At 50.1% G+C, this 17,035-nt stretch overlaps 1 long non-coding RNA gene across 1 annotated transcript; it reads left to right on the top strand.

The window, feature by feature from the left end:
- Positions 1-9,686: 9,686 nt before the first annotated feature.
- On the top strand, positions 9,687-13,311 carry LOC116749317. Its single transcript, XR_004348573.1, has 4 exons — positions 9,687-9,716; positions 9,825-10,580; positions 11,772-12,677; positions 12,769-13,311. It is a non-coding gene; the product is annotated as an uncharacterized LOC116749317 (long non-coding RNA).
- Positions 13,312-17,035: the final 3,724 nt, after the last annotated feature.

The raw sequence follows: 17,035 nt of genomic DNA on the forward strand, positions 1-17,035 counted from the left end.
CTGGGCATTCTATATTTTTATTTGCTAAATCTGGCCACTTTGCCGTAGGTAGTTTCCCGGGAGCAGAATTAATGTATCAAAGTTGATGAACATTTTCAAGGTTCTGGATCTATATGGCCAAAGGTCTTTTCAGCAAAGTGATTCCAGTTCCTTCTCTCCAAACAGTGGGTAAGAATGCCTGTTTGCCCACAAAACTGGCACCTTTGAGTTATTTCATTTAAAAATAAGCAAAGCTTTGCTTCTTTGATAGGAGTGAAAAGATCATTCACAAAGCTTTGATTATCAGTGAAGCTGGCCCTTCCTTTCCCAAGGCTGGTCTTTTGCACTTCCTTTTGTATAAACTATGTGTCCCTGCCTTTGCTCATTTATCTTTTTGTTTTTCTTGTCAAACTATATGAACTCTTAAAGGATAACAACCTTGTGTCTCTCGCATTTCATTGTAAATACTTCTCCCAGCTTGTTGTTTGCCTTTTAATTATGCTTCCATAATTTTCAAAGTAAGACATTTAAACATTTTATGTGGTCAGACCTCGAGTTTTTTCATGATTCTTCCAGTTGCTTTGCGTCTAGAGTCCCTTCTTGTTTAGAGATTAGGTATATATCTATTCACTTATGTTTTCCTCTAGAAGTTTGTGTAGGTTATTTCACCTGTTTTTTGTTTGTTTACATTTAACTCCTTAAACCATTTGGAGTTTATTTGGAAATGATGTGCGGTGAGTTTCTAAATTAATTTTTCTCTCAAATCTCTAATTTGTTTCAGCTCTATTCACTGAATAAAATCCTTCCCTTCTCAATGATTTGTGGTACCTCTTAACCGTACACATAAAGAAAAATCCATTTTTCTTAAAAGTGACCTTATTCATGTCATTTAATCATTCATGTATTCAAAAAATATTTATTGAGCACCTTCTGCAGGTCAGGTACATATTTAAGATTTCTTCCAGCATTAAAATTCTAAAGATACAGGAACTTCTATCTATTTATTCTCAGATCATTGGAGGAAATGGACATAATTTGCTTCACTTGTTGGTTTTTATTTGTGTCTTAACAATAATCTGTTTTACTGAAGCTTAATGCTATTCATCCCCTTTCCAGGACTTCTACCTCCTACTGCTGTATCATGTCTTATTGCACTGGAAGAAATTTCAAATGATAGCTATATAATAAAACTGTATAGTTTTATATAGCTCTTATTTTATCTCCACTTTTAATGATAATATTTCTAATGTTGTGCCATTAAGAATAGCCTTGGGAGGGCTTCCCTGGTGGCGCAGTGGTTGAGAGTCCGCCTGCCGATGCAGGGGACACGGGTTCGTGCCCCGGTCTGGGAGGATCCCACATGCCGCGGAGCGGCTGGGCCCGTGAGCCATGGCCGCTGAGCCTGCGCGTCCGGAGCCTGTCCTCCGCAACGGGAGAGGCCACAACAGTGAGAGGCCCGCGTAACGCATAAAAAAAAAAAAAAAAAAAAAAAAAAAAAAAAAAAAAAAAAAAAAGAATAGCCTTGGGGAGGGAATTCCCTGGTGGTCCAGCGGTTAAGACTCCTCGCTCCCAATGCAGGGGGCCTGGGTTCAATCCCTGGTCAGGTAACTAGATCCTGCACGCCACAACGAAGATCCCACATGCCAGAACTAAGACCCAGCACAGCCAAATTAATTAATTAATTAATAAAAATAAATAAAAAATATAGTTTTACATTTGAAGTACAAGTACTGCTGGTTTATGGAGTTGCATGAGGCAGAATTAGGGTGAATGCAAACAATCTCCACCACATTATATTATATGGTACTTTGGTGAGCAACAACTCTGACTTGAGCTATGTGTTAAAGTCTTGATTGCACCTGCCTACTAATAAAAAAACTTGAGGATCCCCCAAATATATATTTTATATATATTATATATGTGGTGTTTTATAATGTATATATTATAGTAAATAAGCATATACTATATGCATATATGTGCATATTTACTATAATATATACACTGTAAAACACAACAAATTAAAATTTTAAACGTAAACGTTCTAATCTTTTTCCCTTACCCCAATAAATCAGCTTGCACATACCCTAGTTCCGAGAGCAGTCATCTAAAAGATGAGCATTAGTGGGCTATCTGGGGGCTTCATTCCACCGTGGCGAATACAGAGTTCTGTGGACCATCTGCACACTCAACCCTATCAATCACCAAGGATAACAAATAATGTATTTAGAGTTGAATATGCACAACTCAAAATGCCCCCTGAAGCTTGAAGAGCTTTTTAAGCCAGTGGGATTAAGCTCAATAATTGCGAAAGCATGCACACACACACACACACACACACACACACCCCCACACCCCCCACACACACACAAACACACCACACACACACACCACACACACACACACCACACACACCACACCCCCCACACACACACAACCACACACCACACACACCACACACACACACCACACACACACCACACACACACACCACACACACACACCACACACACACCACACACACCACACACACACACACCAGACACACACACACCACACACACCACACACACACACATACCACACACACACACACACACACACACACCACACACACACAACCACACACCACACACACCACACACACACACCACACACACACCACACACACACACCACACACACACACCACACACACACCACACACACCACACACACACACACCAGACACACACACACCACACACACACACATACCACACACACACACACACACACACACACCACACACACAACCACACACCACACACCACACACCACACACACACACCACACACACACCACACACACGCACATCGCACACCACACACACCACACACACACACCACACACACACACCACACACCACACACACACATCACACACACAACACACACATACACACCACACACACACCACACACCACACACACACACACCACACACCACACACACACACACACCCCTCACACACACAACCACACACCACACACACCACACACACACACCACACACACCACACCGCACACCACACACACGCACACCGCACACCACACACACACCACACACACATATACACACACCACACACACACATCACACACACACACACACATACCACACACACACACCACACACACACCACACACACACACACACCACACACACGACACACACGACACACACACACACGACACACACACACCACACACACACACACCACACACACGACACACACACACACCACACACACACACCACACACACACACCACACACACACGCACACACACACCACACACACACACATACACACACACACGGGAAAAGCAAGTTACTCAACTCTACCTGACCTCGTGCAAGTTATGTAGCCTCTTTGGGACTCAGTTTCCTCATTACTAAAATGACAGGGTTAGGCTAGATAACTGCCAAGCCCCTTCTCTCACTGACATTTTGTAACAGTGATGACGCTGGGCAGGTATCGGGTTAGGGGAGAAGCAGGTCTGCCTGTCAGTCAGCCAGACAGCTCTGTTATTAGGGAATCAAGCAGAGCGCAGTTCTGGGGGGATGACCAGGGGCGCAGTGCGCGCTAAAATCGGTCCTGGCAATCCCCAGGGGCAACCCTGGCAGCAATCAAAGCAATGGGATATGAAGAATTCGGAAATCTTTAGGAGGGATCAGAGAACGACATCATAAGGATTAAAGCCTTGGAAAATGGGTCCTCTGAGGAAAAGCTAAACACATGGAATTCCTTGGGTTAAAGAAGGGCATATTAAGATGGATCTAGCCTCGAGCTCCTGGCATTTGAGCAAACGTTTTAAAGAGATTGCAGCAGTCTTAGACAAAGCACTTTCTGCTGTGAAGACGAGACCTACTCGAGCTAGATCATAGAAATCCACAGTCAGAAACCCCAGTGCCACCAGGACTCAGGGGAACAGAGAGCTGTGAGGAGCTCGGCCAGCCCTCCCTTAGTGACTTTATGTTCTGCACGTTCTCCAGTCCTCTGCTCTCCACTTCTTACACTTGCCACTTCACTGCAGAAAGGTCAGCTCACAGCCGAGCATCACAGCCCCCACTTCATAGCCACATTTTCAACATCAGTGTCCAATTGGCCCAATCTGTCTACTTCCAATCCTAGATTCCCCTGAAAGGGTTTATTTATCCTAGCTCATGTTTTTGAGTCAGGCCATCCCAATCGCTGGTCATCATTGGTGGGTCACCAATGAGTGGGTGCCCACCCCTGGTCAAATCATGGCAGATGGAGAGATGGGTCATGTGCTTTGGAGCAGGCTGTTTAGGGCACATTTCCTCAGATCAGCGTGTGGGCAGACCAGCCATGAGCAACGTCTTCAGCAAAGGGACCAGCTGTCTTAATCTGACACTGATATGAGAATTAAATGTCTGACCCTGAGCTCGTATACAGGAGAAAGTTGTCATAGCACTTCTTAGGACCCTCTTTGAAATAATGTGAGACTCCTCCTGCCTCGAGGCAGCCTGACAGAGCTCTGCCTTGAGGCGGTGGCCTGGCCTGCAGGGCCTCTGAGAGTCCCCTCTGGCCTGTTATCCTGGGAGAATAGAAAGTCACTTCCCCTAGTGGAGCCTAATTTCTCTGTCTGGACTTTGCTGATGGGAGATCAGCTATTTGAGGACTTTACAAAGCACCAAATCTGATTAACCACAGAAAGAGTTTCACTGCTTAACCAGAAGATACCAGAAGCAACCCAAGGACTTTCAGGCCCTCCCAGGTTGGCCTGGCCTGTTTGCATCCATTTTGAATATCCAGTTTCTACCTAGAATCGGCATACAACCCAATTCCTTTGAGTCACTGTCCTTCCTTTTTTTTTTTGTGGTATGCGGGCCTCTCACTGCTGTGGCCTCTCCCGTTGCGGAGCACAGACTCCGGACGCGCAGGCTCAGCGACCATGGCTCATGGGCCCAGCCGCTCCGTGGCATGTGGGATCTTCCCGGACCGGGGCATGAACCCGTGTCCCCTGCATCGGCAGGCGGACTCTTAACCACTGCACCACCAGGGAAGCCCATGTTCTTCCATTTTTTGATGCTACATGTAGCTCTTCTGCTCAGCATCCTGCCTGGAAATCCCCATCATCTTCCAGCACATAGAATATGAGACATTCATGAACAAGTGGGCAGGGTCATTGTTCGTGGTCTTTTTCCTGTGCTGGGTCTCATCACACTACCAGCCTCACTTATAGGCCGGCAAAAAATCCATTGGCCTCAAATGCAAGGGCCATGAGAACATAGGGTTCAAATGAGAGTAAGGCTTCATCTACCCAGACACCTCACTATCTAAAATCAGACCAGAACCTGGGGACGAGCCAAGTGACGTCCAAGTGGCCAAAATGATCTGCATAGGCTTACACTGGTTTAGCACATAATTCAAAGCAACTGTCCTCAGAGAACTAGGTGAACTATTACCCTCTAAGAAAGACGGGATGAATCCTATAGGAATAGAAAAGGCTAAATTCCTCACTCACATTCTGTTTACTTTCTGTTTACACAGAATTGTAATAAGTTTGCATATCTGTTTTCTCAACCCAGAACAAGCTAAAAAAAGTTAGGTCATGAAGTAAAGTGGCATGCTCCCTGATAAAACGTAGACCCAGGAACACCCAAAGCACAGCAATCGTAAGCTGTGCTCGGGATAGAGACAAATGGCCACACGTATCTCAAAGGTTGGGGGCCCGCTGGAATAACAGCACGGTGACTAAAGTTTATCAAAATTATTCTGAGCATAACAACAATGTGAAATTAAAATCAGCATATTCCATCTTAAAACCTGGGAGGCATGTGAGTGTCTTTTTGTTTTTTAGAAAGATTTCCATCCAAAATGATTACAGTTTAAATGTAATGTTTCAAAGGGCAAACCTTTAGCTAGCTGGAAAGCTCCACTAACCAGAATAATACGTTGCTTTCTGGATAACTGAAGTTTTATTATAGCTCCATTTAAACTCTCTAGACTTTTTCCTAAAGGGCAGTGGGGCATTTAGTCAGCAGGGGAAATGCTGCTGCCTTGACTTATGTGCTATTGGGAATAAAGCAACAGGGGCTTAAGGAGGTTTTACTGTATTTGGTTTGCAGGCTTCGTTTGGCACCATCTCTTTAAAAGGCTGCCTGCCTTTGAACTAATCCTCTATTTATAATCCAGCTGGAGAAAGGCCTCGGCAATATATACAAATTCCTAGGATTTACAGAGTACTGCTCACGTAGCTCTGAGCCCCCATGCAGAGCCCCTGCCTCGGCCCTCACTCTCCAGAAAGCCTCCTGCCTCCTCGCCAACACATCTCGGTGCCGTGGCCCATGGGCATGCCCAGGAATGCACCCGCCTTCTTGATGGAGAGCACAGGGCTTGTCCAGGGACAAGGGCATGAGCTGGATTAGGCTCGGTAAACACCATCGCTCACTCTTGACGGCCTGCACTGTTCAGACGCCCTTTCCTAAGGGCCTGGGGCTGAGGCTTCGTGCACTGCTCTCCCCTATCAAGCCGTTCTTTTCTTATAACTCATTCACTCCCCAAAATGACACCAACTTCACATTTTCCTTTTCCCCCCTCACACAAATTATTGCAAGTCATGGCAGTCTAAATATAGCCCCCCGGTCTCTCTTCCAGATGCTGAGGTCTTGACATTTTCCTGATGTCTCTCCAGCTCCCTCTCTGCTCTTGCTTTCCTTTCTCCTTCTTTCTCGCCTTTTTTTCCTCCCTGATACTCCTACCCTCTGCCTCCCAGGCTCCTCTTGTCTTTCCTGCGTCCTCAATTCAAAGGAAAGTTCTAGAAGCAAGGCCTGGAACCTGGCCAGCCCTCTCCCCAGATCTCCAGCAGTGCTAGCAGTGGAGTGGGGATATAATCGAAGGAAGAGGCAGGAAACACAGAGTCCTCTAGGACCCTCAGCAATGAACTCCCAAGAGTCCTTGCCACCCCTTCACTTACTTGCTCTGTCCAGGGGCCATTTCACCTCCATCCCTCCCCACACCCCTCTGGGCTTCTTCTTGGGTCCTGGGCTCCAAAGAGTGGCTGGTCACTTCCTCCACTTAGGTACCTCCTGTGTTACTGAAGAATAGCCACTAGGACTCACTTCAGCCATCGCTTCCTTGAGGTTAAACAATATAAATTCCTTTGCCTTTCATCACCAGGCCTAGGCATCCAGCGCTTTAATCATTTTCACAGATTCCGTCTGTACCGACTCCAAGTTAGCCGTATCCCGCCAGTAGGATATGAAGCTGGGCCTCGAGCCCTCTGCCCTAATACAGGTTGACCCCTGCTGTGCGTGTGTATTGGAGGAATTCACCCGGTACTTCTCAATCACAGGCCTCTGTCTGATCAAAAAAGAGGTGCTACAGTGGAGATGTGTGTTCATGCCAAGCTTGACATCTACACCAATAGTATAATACAGGTTCTTTTCCGCAGTGAAAGCAAATTTTAATACAAGTATGTATTTTATTCCATCCTTTTCAACATACTCGCTCACTATTGGTCAGCTTTCTTCAATTCTAACTATCAGGCTCAAAGTGACCCACGTGCTATAGAGATGGGGATTGTATAATACTATTAGTCTGTTCATTTACTTGTTCGATACCTCTTTAAGCCAAGCACTGCAGGTAAAAAGATAGAAATAAGAATTCACCTCAAGAGACACACATTCTAGTACAGAGTGGCTCAACCTCAGCGCTATTACTATTTGGGGCTGGATAATTCTTGGTTGCGGGCCTGTCCTGTGCATTGTAGGATGTTTAGCAGCATCCCTGGCCTCTGCCCTGTAGATCCAGTGACAGTCCTCCCCAAAGTTGTGACAATCAAATACATCTCCAGACATGGCCAAATGTCCCCTGAAGGCAAAATCACCCCTGGGGGATAGACAAATATGAAATTGATGGTTACAGTTCAAAGAAGCCTTACAATAGAGGACTGTACGTGGAGTAAGGGCATTTTAGCTGCGTTCTAAAGGATGGATACAAGTTTTCTGGGTAATGACAATATTAGGGGGAGGAGATTCCAGACGGAGGGAATGGCACGTGCGAAGGCATAGGGGCATCAGAGAACAGTTCAGCGTGCCTGGTGTGGCAGGTGCCTGGGGAAGAACAGGTAATGAGGATGAATTGGGGCTGGCCCCAGTTTATAAAGCGCCTTGTGTGGGTAAGATGCTTGCACGTGATCCTAGGGGTGAGGGAAAACAAGATTTTTAAGCTGGGGAGCGTTCATGAACAGATGCATTTTTGGCACAATGGGATGGTGAGGGGGAGAAGCTATGGTGGTAGTTCAGGAAGAGATGATGTGAGCTTGAATTAAGGCAGCGGTGCTTTGGAAGTGAAGGAAGAGGCAGGATTTGGGAGCTCTTTCTGAGACAGAACACGCAGGTCTCAGACACAGCAGATGGGGGACAGAGAGAGAGAATAGAGTTGGACGTGACCCTGGTGCTTCAGAGTGGATGGAATCCTTCTGTGTGAGTCTTAGAATCGAGGCCTCTTTTCTAACCTGGAAGCACTCTGGAGTTTGCACAGTGCCCGCCTCCCAGGGGAAGAAGAAGCCTTGGAAATACGTTTACATTGGGGAGTGTTTACATTAAGCCTTCTTCCTCGCCTGCCTTTAGACCAGGCTCGTGGGAGGTATCTGGTGGAAAGAACCCAACCTTTAGGAATTGGGTTTAAGGGACCGAGCTTCTTGTTTTGTCACCAGCGGCACCTGGCAGTCAGATGACTCTGAGCCTCAGTTTGTCCATTTGCGATGGAAGGAGAACCCGCCGCCCCTCCCCCTGCCGCACCAGGACGTGGTGAGTGTGAACAGGGCAGCTTCTGTGGGTGGTTCGGACCCCCGCAGGTACTTGGCACTTAATGCTGCAGTTGGCCAGGATCGTGAGTGGCTGTAATCAGGCCTGATGGAAAGGCCCCTGACTCCACCGCGGCCTTGAGCAGTTGCCAGCCCCGTGACCAGCCTGCTTTGAGACTTGCCTGCAAATTCTTTTTTTCTGGGTGTCTGCTTCCCGCAAACAGTCTTCCCCAAACCTTCTCAGGATCCAAGAAGCCCCCCTTTGGCTGTGCCTCCCACTGTCCTTCATGGCCCCCCAGCTCAGTGAGAAGCTGAGACAATCCCACTCCATTTGGTTTCATGCAAACCCTCCCGTCCGACTCCCCTCACTGCCTTCCCAGTTAAATTAGAGGGAAAGGAAAGAGTAGCCTGGGATAGAAGGAGCTGAGAGGCTAGCCCAGTTGGCCAGTCATGATGGGCTCAGGCCCGCTATGCGGCACCTCTCCTGGCAGCTACTCTGCAAGGTGGGTGGATGGTACCGGGAGGGAGATGGTGGGTGTGAGTGTGAGTGTGTGTGTGTGTGTGTGTGTGTGTGTGTGCTCACTGCCCCTCGCTCCCAGGAGCCCCAGCACTGATGGTGATCTCCCTCAATGCACGAACAAGGGGCTGCATTGTTAGCCTGCCTGTCTCTTGGTTTCTGATTCACCCCGGGCCACTGCAGCCTGAGCAGGTTCGCAGCTGCTCAGGGATATACTTTCCAGCACATTTAGGACTTGGAACAGCCCCAGGTTTCAGGAACACATGGTGAGGGGGGAAGGGAGGGGGCTCGAATGGACTCGGAAGGGGGAAGTGAGCTACTTCTTTCTTTCTTCAAGACGAAGCTCCATTTTCATCATCTGATAGCAGGAACAGCATCTGAGGACGGCGGATGAATTGCAAACCTGTGCAGGTCGGGGGAGAGGGCAGGCGAGTGGGGGGAGGTGGGCAGATGGATTTCATCCTGGCTGAGGTCTTCTCGTGCAGCCCCGGCCCCTCTGACACGCAGTTCCTGCTCCAGTTACAGGCCCCGCCCAGCCCTGGCCTGCCTGCTGGGAGCCTGGGAGCCTCTCGCTGCACCGGAAGTCAGCCCCCGGGACCGAGCCTCTGACTTCCAACCAACCCCCAAGGCCAAGGGACAGGAGAGGAGCCGGAGGCTGGCCCTCAGATCCAGGGTCCTGGGGGAGCACCAGTGTCAGTGGGCCTGGTTGTACAAATGAGTGGTGTCTCCTCTCTCCGTCCTGGTGTCTTGTTAAGGAGGGAATAGAGATGATGCTGAATAGTGGTGGTACTTTCCCAGCTCCAGCATCAGCTCTCTTTCTCCTAGGCAGTTAACCGTCTCACAGCAGACAAGATCCAGGTGACACTGCTGTCCCTGCATTCAGCCACATTCAACCCCAACCATTCATCCATCCGTCTAACGTCTGTTCAGGTTCTTCTTAGTGCCAAGCACGGTCCAGGCACTGGCTCTTAGCAAGGAACAGAGAAAGGTCCTTGCCTTCGGGGAGGCCCGGTTAATGGAGAACCCAAAGGAAGAGGTCCATGCGTCTAGCACAGAGCGAAGGGGCTCGGTCAGGGCGAGTCCAGATCTGAGACCCTCAGTTCCTCTGAGAGACCTGGCGACCTGCTCACGAGGCTTCAGGCAGCCTCCTTCTCTGCCACCATCTAGCTGGGTGACCCGGGGCCAGTTTCTCCGTGCCCATCAGTCATCTCAATCCACCAGAGGAGATGGTCCTCGGGGGTCCCACCTGCCTCCCAGGATGGTGGCGAGACTCAGGTAAGACTGCACACGACTCTTTGGCAAAACTCACAGCTTTGTCTAATTCTCATATTCTGCGGCTCCCCCTTTTCCCAGTCGGGTAACTGAGGGTGACTGTCCATCCCACACGAGCCAGTATGAGAACAGGGAGGCCCACGTGTGACACTGGAGCTTGCCGCCACCCCGCCCCCCGCCGGCCCCGACCTCTCTGGACAGAGCTGCACAGGGCTGGCCTCTGTGCGGGGCTCGGAGCAGATCCCGGGCTCCCAGACAGAGCCCCTTTCTCCACGCTCTTGCACAAAGCTCGCTCACAGAGCCTATTCAGAGGGCTGAGGGATTGAAAGGGCGACCTTTGGGCCTGCCTCAGTGGGCGAGGGAGCTAGGCCGCACAGCCCTGCTACCCTGAGGGATTGACCGGGCCCTGATTCTGCACAGACACAGCAAGGAAGGTGCAGAGGGGCCCGAGGACAGGGTGAGTGCCTGGCCCCTGACCCCTCTGCTCTGCAGGGCTCCTATTCGTTCCCAGAGCCAGTGAATAATTACCACCCACCCATCAGGGACTGATGAGGTGGGCAGGGAGAGGGTATAGGGGATAGGTGTTTGGAGACTAGCTGAGTTTGTAGCTGAATAAAATGGTTTAGATGGCATGGCTAAAAAGGATAGCGAGTCAGCACAGCCCAGTCACAGCTCTGCCTAATAGAAATTACTGTGAAGATGGAAGCTTCCATATGTACCCGCTCCGCCTGACAGCTGCTAGCCGTACATGGTTATTGAGCACTGAAATGTAGCTGGTGGGACTGAGGAACTGAGCTTTTTGTTTAATTGAATTAATCGAGTCGCCGGGCTAGGGACGTCCCCATTGGTCAGTGCTGGTCTAGTGGAGAGGGGTCACTGAGGCTCTGAAGCCACACAGACCAGGTTCACATCCTGACTGTAACTCACTGCTGTGTGACTGAGGCGTGTTGCTGGACTTCTCTGACTCAGTTTCCCCATTATTAAATATATGGTTGAATAATGATACTAAGTGAGCCTGGTGGGGACCAGGTTTCTGAGTAGTCTGGCTCCGACCCCAGGGGGCTAGCTCATAGGAGCAGAGATGAGCTGGTAGCTGCCTCGGCCAGGACACATCCTCCCCCAGCACCGGTCAGTCTGGGCACTTCAGCATCTGAGTTTGGGAGGAGGAAACAGATCCAGCCTTCTCCCTCCTAGGTCTGTACTTCACGGAGTGAGGCCTGTGTTGGCGAGCCTGCTGTTCCCCGGGCTGGACCGTGATCAGGTTAAGAGGAAGTTTCCCTCCCTGGTCCCCTGCTGCCAGCTGCTTTCCTCCTAAGCCATTCACCTGTGCCAACTTTTCTTTTTCCTACACTCGCGTCAAAACTTACCAGTCCCACAGGCATCCTGGTAAGACTCTGCTCATTATTTTCCCAAGTGGCAATTGCCTTATCCTGGTCCCAGACACTGATGTCTTCCTAAGATCTGACCCTGGACTTTCCAAGGAGCCCATGGCCACTGCAGGACTCCAGGAGGAGGAGTGTCAAGCAATGTGGAAAAGGAAGGAGGTTCTGGGCCAGGTGGGCAGGTGAGATGGGGTGGGAAGGGCTCCCCAAGCCACCCTCTGAGGGCAGCCTCATTCTCTGCCTTTTCCCATGGGAGCCTCTGAGCCAGCATCCTGGAGACCTCGGGACACTCAGCCCCAGCCAGCACTGACAGACCTGTCCCCATGGTGCATGGCACAGGGGTTCATTTAGATGACAAGGACCCCTGACCTCCTTCCACTAGTGACGATGACCAGGCAGGAGAGCTGGCAAATGCCAGGGAGCCAAAAGACACAAAGAGAAATGGCCCTTATGGTGCTAAGAATGGTGAAGCTTGGTTTCCCCATCACCCCTTCCTCTCAGGTGTGTCAAGAGAATCTGCTCACCCCTACTTCACAATCCCAATCCCAATCCCTCTACAAAGAGGAGAGGGAAAGAACTCAACTCCATCTACAGAGGGGAAGACAGAGGTCCTGAAAGTCACCTAGAGACTCAGCATCGGCTTTCTCCTTCCCTCCCACCCACCTCCCATAGGGTCATCATCTCTACCACCACCACCACCCTCATCACCATTTGCTAGGTATTTATGAAGTGCCCAGTTTTGTATGGAGCATGCTTTGTTATATTGTTCCATCCTGTGTGAAGTAGGTATCATTATCCCCATTTCACAGATGGAGAAACTGAGGATCAGAGAAATTACTAACTTATCCAGAATCACACATCTCCTTTGAGGAGGGAGAGAAGATGTGAAGCCCAGGCTGTCACTCTCTGCAAAACTGTACGAGCCGTCAAGAGAGAAAGCATATGAGGGAGGAAAGCTGGTGGGGTGGTCTCTCCTCCATAATGTGCCACGGAGCCCAGAACAAAGTCTGCTGCCGGTGGATGTGGCCGTGCTGCCTGGAGCGAGTGCGCGCGCAGAGAGCGGAGAGCCGGCGGGAAAAACGCTGCAGAACCAGCTGCAGAAGCAGAAGCCTTCGGAGCTTCTTTCCAGGGCCTTTTCCTCCAGGCCAGCCTGTTCCACTGGAAAAACAACCTCCCCTGCCTGGGGACTTGGGGCCGGCTGGGCCACCTTCTGGTCTGTCTTCATTCAGATCCCATTTCTCCCCTCCCCGGGAGGTGGGGGAGGGAGTCACACTGGGGAGGGCGAGGGTGAGGCTGAAGTCTTCATCTGTCCCCCTTTAAGCCAAGCAAAGAAAAATAGCCCTTTGCCAAGATCTTTCATCTCAGTCATTTACTCTCACAGATGTTTTCTGCAATATAAACAAGAAGCAAAGAATGTTGGGGAGGAGAGGAGGGCGGGAGGAGAAGGAAGAGTGAATCGACAGCTTTGAAATCTGGGCCTGCGGAGGGCAGGAAGCAGGCCCTCGGCAGGGTCCCTACTGCCCTCAGAGAGTGGGCAACCTCGGGTCACTGCACCGGGCCAAGCGGAGGGTCACTTCCCAGGGTGTCTTTGAAAGGAGGCTCTAGAGAAGTGGTCCCTGGAGTGGGTGGTCTCCTCACACAGCCTCCCTGCTGCCTGGTACCTGACACATGCAAAGCAGCTTCTGGGGCCTCTGGGCTCAACCTGGAGCCAGGCCCTGCTGGGACACACATCTGCCCACCTAGTGCTGCCGGCGCACTGGGCGAGGCCTGGGGGCAGGGATGCTCAGCCCGCTTCCAGCGGTTCTGTCAGCAAGAGCGACGGGAGGCAGGGGGACCCGCCAAGAGAAATGGGATTTGGTTGCACCAAGAGGAGAAAGAATCTTGGGCTGGATTGGGTTGGAGGAGCACATCGTACAGAGGATAAGGAAATAAATCCAGGAAGTCAGATGTCTCTAAACTCAAAATGCCATAGGATTCCTATTGATGTCAGTAGCTCTTAAACGAAATTCAGATGCCTAAGGGGGCTGGCAGGAACCCAGAGGCGTGAAGCTAGGTGGACTGCCATGGACTGGAGAGGGTCCGTCTAAACGAGGGCCAGCCACAGCTCAGTGACAGCCGAACATTTAAGAGAGCCCAGAAATTCAGAGTAGAATCTCCGGGGTTGTTTTTTTTCTAATATTTGCAGTAGTTTAAAACAAAACAACAACAACAAACCTCACTGTCGGCCACATGAGACAGGCCTGTGGGCAGTTTCAGTTTGTGAATCACGAGTCTGAGTCTTTTGCAGGATGTTGGTTGAATGAGTGAACACTTTTCTGTTTACTCCTCCTTCTCTTGAATTAAAGAGATTTGTGAGAGGAAGGTTGAAAAGAAATCAAGCAGCGAGCTTTTATTGGGTGCCTACTGTCTCCCCAAGATGGAGCTAAACATTGTGATGGATTCAGAAAATCAGATGACCTGGTCCCAGCCCTCGAGGGTTTGCTCTGGGGTTGGGGAGACACAGTGACGCAGGAAAGGAGACCAACCCTGACAGTACTTGCCTGTGTGGTACAGAACGTTCAGGGGATGGGGAGAAACCAGACACCGCCTCCCAGACCTCAGCAAATGGGTGGCATACCCGCTCATTCAGGCTGATGGTGAATTCTAAAACTGGAAGGCTTCTCGCCCCACCCAGGACATTGAGAACCCTACAGAATCAGGACCCAGAAGCACAGAAACAGGAGGCCCTGCCCGCTAAGAAAAAGTGGCTGCCCTATTAGTGCCACCCACCTCCCCACCCCTACTGCCACCAAATTATGGGTAGGGTCTTCAAGGAAAAGTTATGGGCTGGGGGTGGAGAGGGGATGAGCCAAGCACAGGCCATAGAGGAGAGGCTGCCACTTAGGAAGGAGTGATAGGCAGGCCTCGTTCTCAGCAACCTTTGGGAAGGAAAGAGGACAGATTTCACATAAGGGCCCACGAGGTTTCCGGGCACCCATGGTTTCCTGCCAACGTCCGCAGCTTTGAGCTCCTTGCAAGGAAGAGAAGGAAAAGGGAACCAGCTTTGGGTTGACCCCAGGCTCCACCCATATTAGCCCCTGTATGTCTCACAACACGCTGCTGGGCAGAAGACAGACAGGGCAGCCGGCTCCCTGGGGACGGGAACAGCGTCTGACCTCCACTCACCTGCACGGGGCCCACACCCAAGAGCTGAGTGAATTATCTGAAGTCTCCAAGCCAGACATGGCCAAGAGGAGACTCCAACCCAGGTTGGCCTGACCCCAAAGCCCAGGCTCTTTCCATTCCACTGGGGAAACCTGAATTCCCCAAGGTTCTCAAACAGTTACCGGGTGTGCTCCGTCATCAGTGATCACGGCTGATGGATTGTTGGTGGGAAGGAAGTACAGTTTGCAAACATTACTCATGCAGCCGGGCATTTGGATTCACCAGAGATCCTTTGAAACAATACAGGCCTCCTTTTCACTCGGTGCCCCAGTGTCCTCTGCACCAACCCTTGGCTGGCACATCTCTAGGGAGAGAGCCCCACGAGCTCACGCCCCACTCTGACCGCCAGCAGGCTGAGCTCCGATTCGCCTCTCTTTAGGCTTCAGCCGCTGGGCACGGTGCTTGCTTTCAGCACAACACAGACAAGGCACCTTGAAGACCTCTCTCTTGTTGGCTCTTTTATCTGCCGCTCCTTTTCTTTCACACGTTCCTCACGTGATACTCTCTCAGACACCCTCCCCCATCCCCAGGCCTCTCCCCAAATGCAGTACCATTTCTTTGTGCTTCTCCTTTAAAAGTGATTCTCCCTCTGGCCTTCCAGGTGGGACGGACCAGTAAAGGGTCCAGTAAGAGAAATTCCTCCCTGTCCTCAATGCTCTTCTTCAGTTAATGTCACCTTAAATCACACCAGTTTTCTTGGTAAGCATGTAGGTTGACTCATCTCAAGTTTACCATCAACGTAAACCCACAAGTCTTTCACATCCTCCCATCGGAGATTTTGTAGTTCCATTTGTTTTGCCCCAAGGTTCCAGATGTACCTTTCACCCTATTATTTTTCATCATATTATATTTAGCCAGAATTCATCCAATCTCCCTGTCAGGATTTGGGGAGATTTTAATTCTTTAATCCAAAGTATGAACTACTTCTAGCCACAAGTAGGTAAGCCTGATCTCTGATGGTTCTTCCTAGTCTCTGATGGAACTGTTGAAATGTAAGGGCTATGGGAGAGCTTTGGGACACTGGTGGGACAGTCTGTCCAGGCTGACATTCATCTATGTGTGTTTTAGGGCCAGTCACTCAGCACATCCCCAGCTGCTCTATTTATGCTGTCTTCCAGGCCTCTTTGTGTGCCATAGGTACCTGCTCTGCTGCCTACTGCAATGCCATAAACTCCCAGCTTAGGAATCCCATGCCCTCCCTAAAAGGGCAACTGGTAGACCAACTCTTTTCTTGGTGTCTCCATGCTGATTCCTAATGGCCAGCATTTTCTTTCTGAAGTCTTTAGAAGACATTCCTTTACCTGTAGATGAAAGAGATTATCCCTGAATCCCAGAGAAGAAGCTGCCCTCAGACAGCCAGGCTTGTTAGCTCATTGTGCTGGGCATGTCCATCTCTCCTCCAGATCCCCTCTCCGTCCTTCTCCCTCAGCTCTGTGCCCCAGGAGGCTGACTTTGAGGATGGCATCATTGGGTGCCCTTGCCCTCTGGCTTCAGTTGGGTTCAGCAAATGAGAGGCACCAAGAGACAGGAGGGTGGGGCAATGTCAGGGGTATGTATTCCCTTGGTTTCTCTCTACCAGCCCCTACTTGGCTGTGTCCCTCTACTGTCCCTCTACCCAAGACCATAGCTCCATTCAGCTCTCTCCTAAGGCACTTTCTCTCATGCCTCTCTCCCTCTGTCCACACAGGCCCTCACTCCTGCCAGCCCTGGAAGGCTTCACCATGTCTTGTTAGTTTCCTTTAACCTTACTCAACCTGTAAGTCCTCCCATTTCTAAATTCTCCTTAATTAACCCTTTGGAGTGTGCCATCTCTCTCCTGCCAGGATGCCGATGGAAGCACTCCTATTCTGAATCATGGTGCCTAAAGACTTA

Source organism: Phocoena sinus, chromosome 2 (assembly GCF_008692025.1).
Source record: "Phocoena sinus isolate mPhoSin1 chromosome 2, mPhoSin1.pri, whole genome shotgun sequence".
Lineage (NCBI taxonomy): Eukaryota > Metazoa > Chordata > Mammalia > Artiodactyla > Phocoenidae > Phocoena > Phocoena sinus.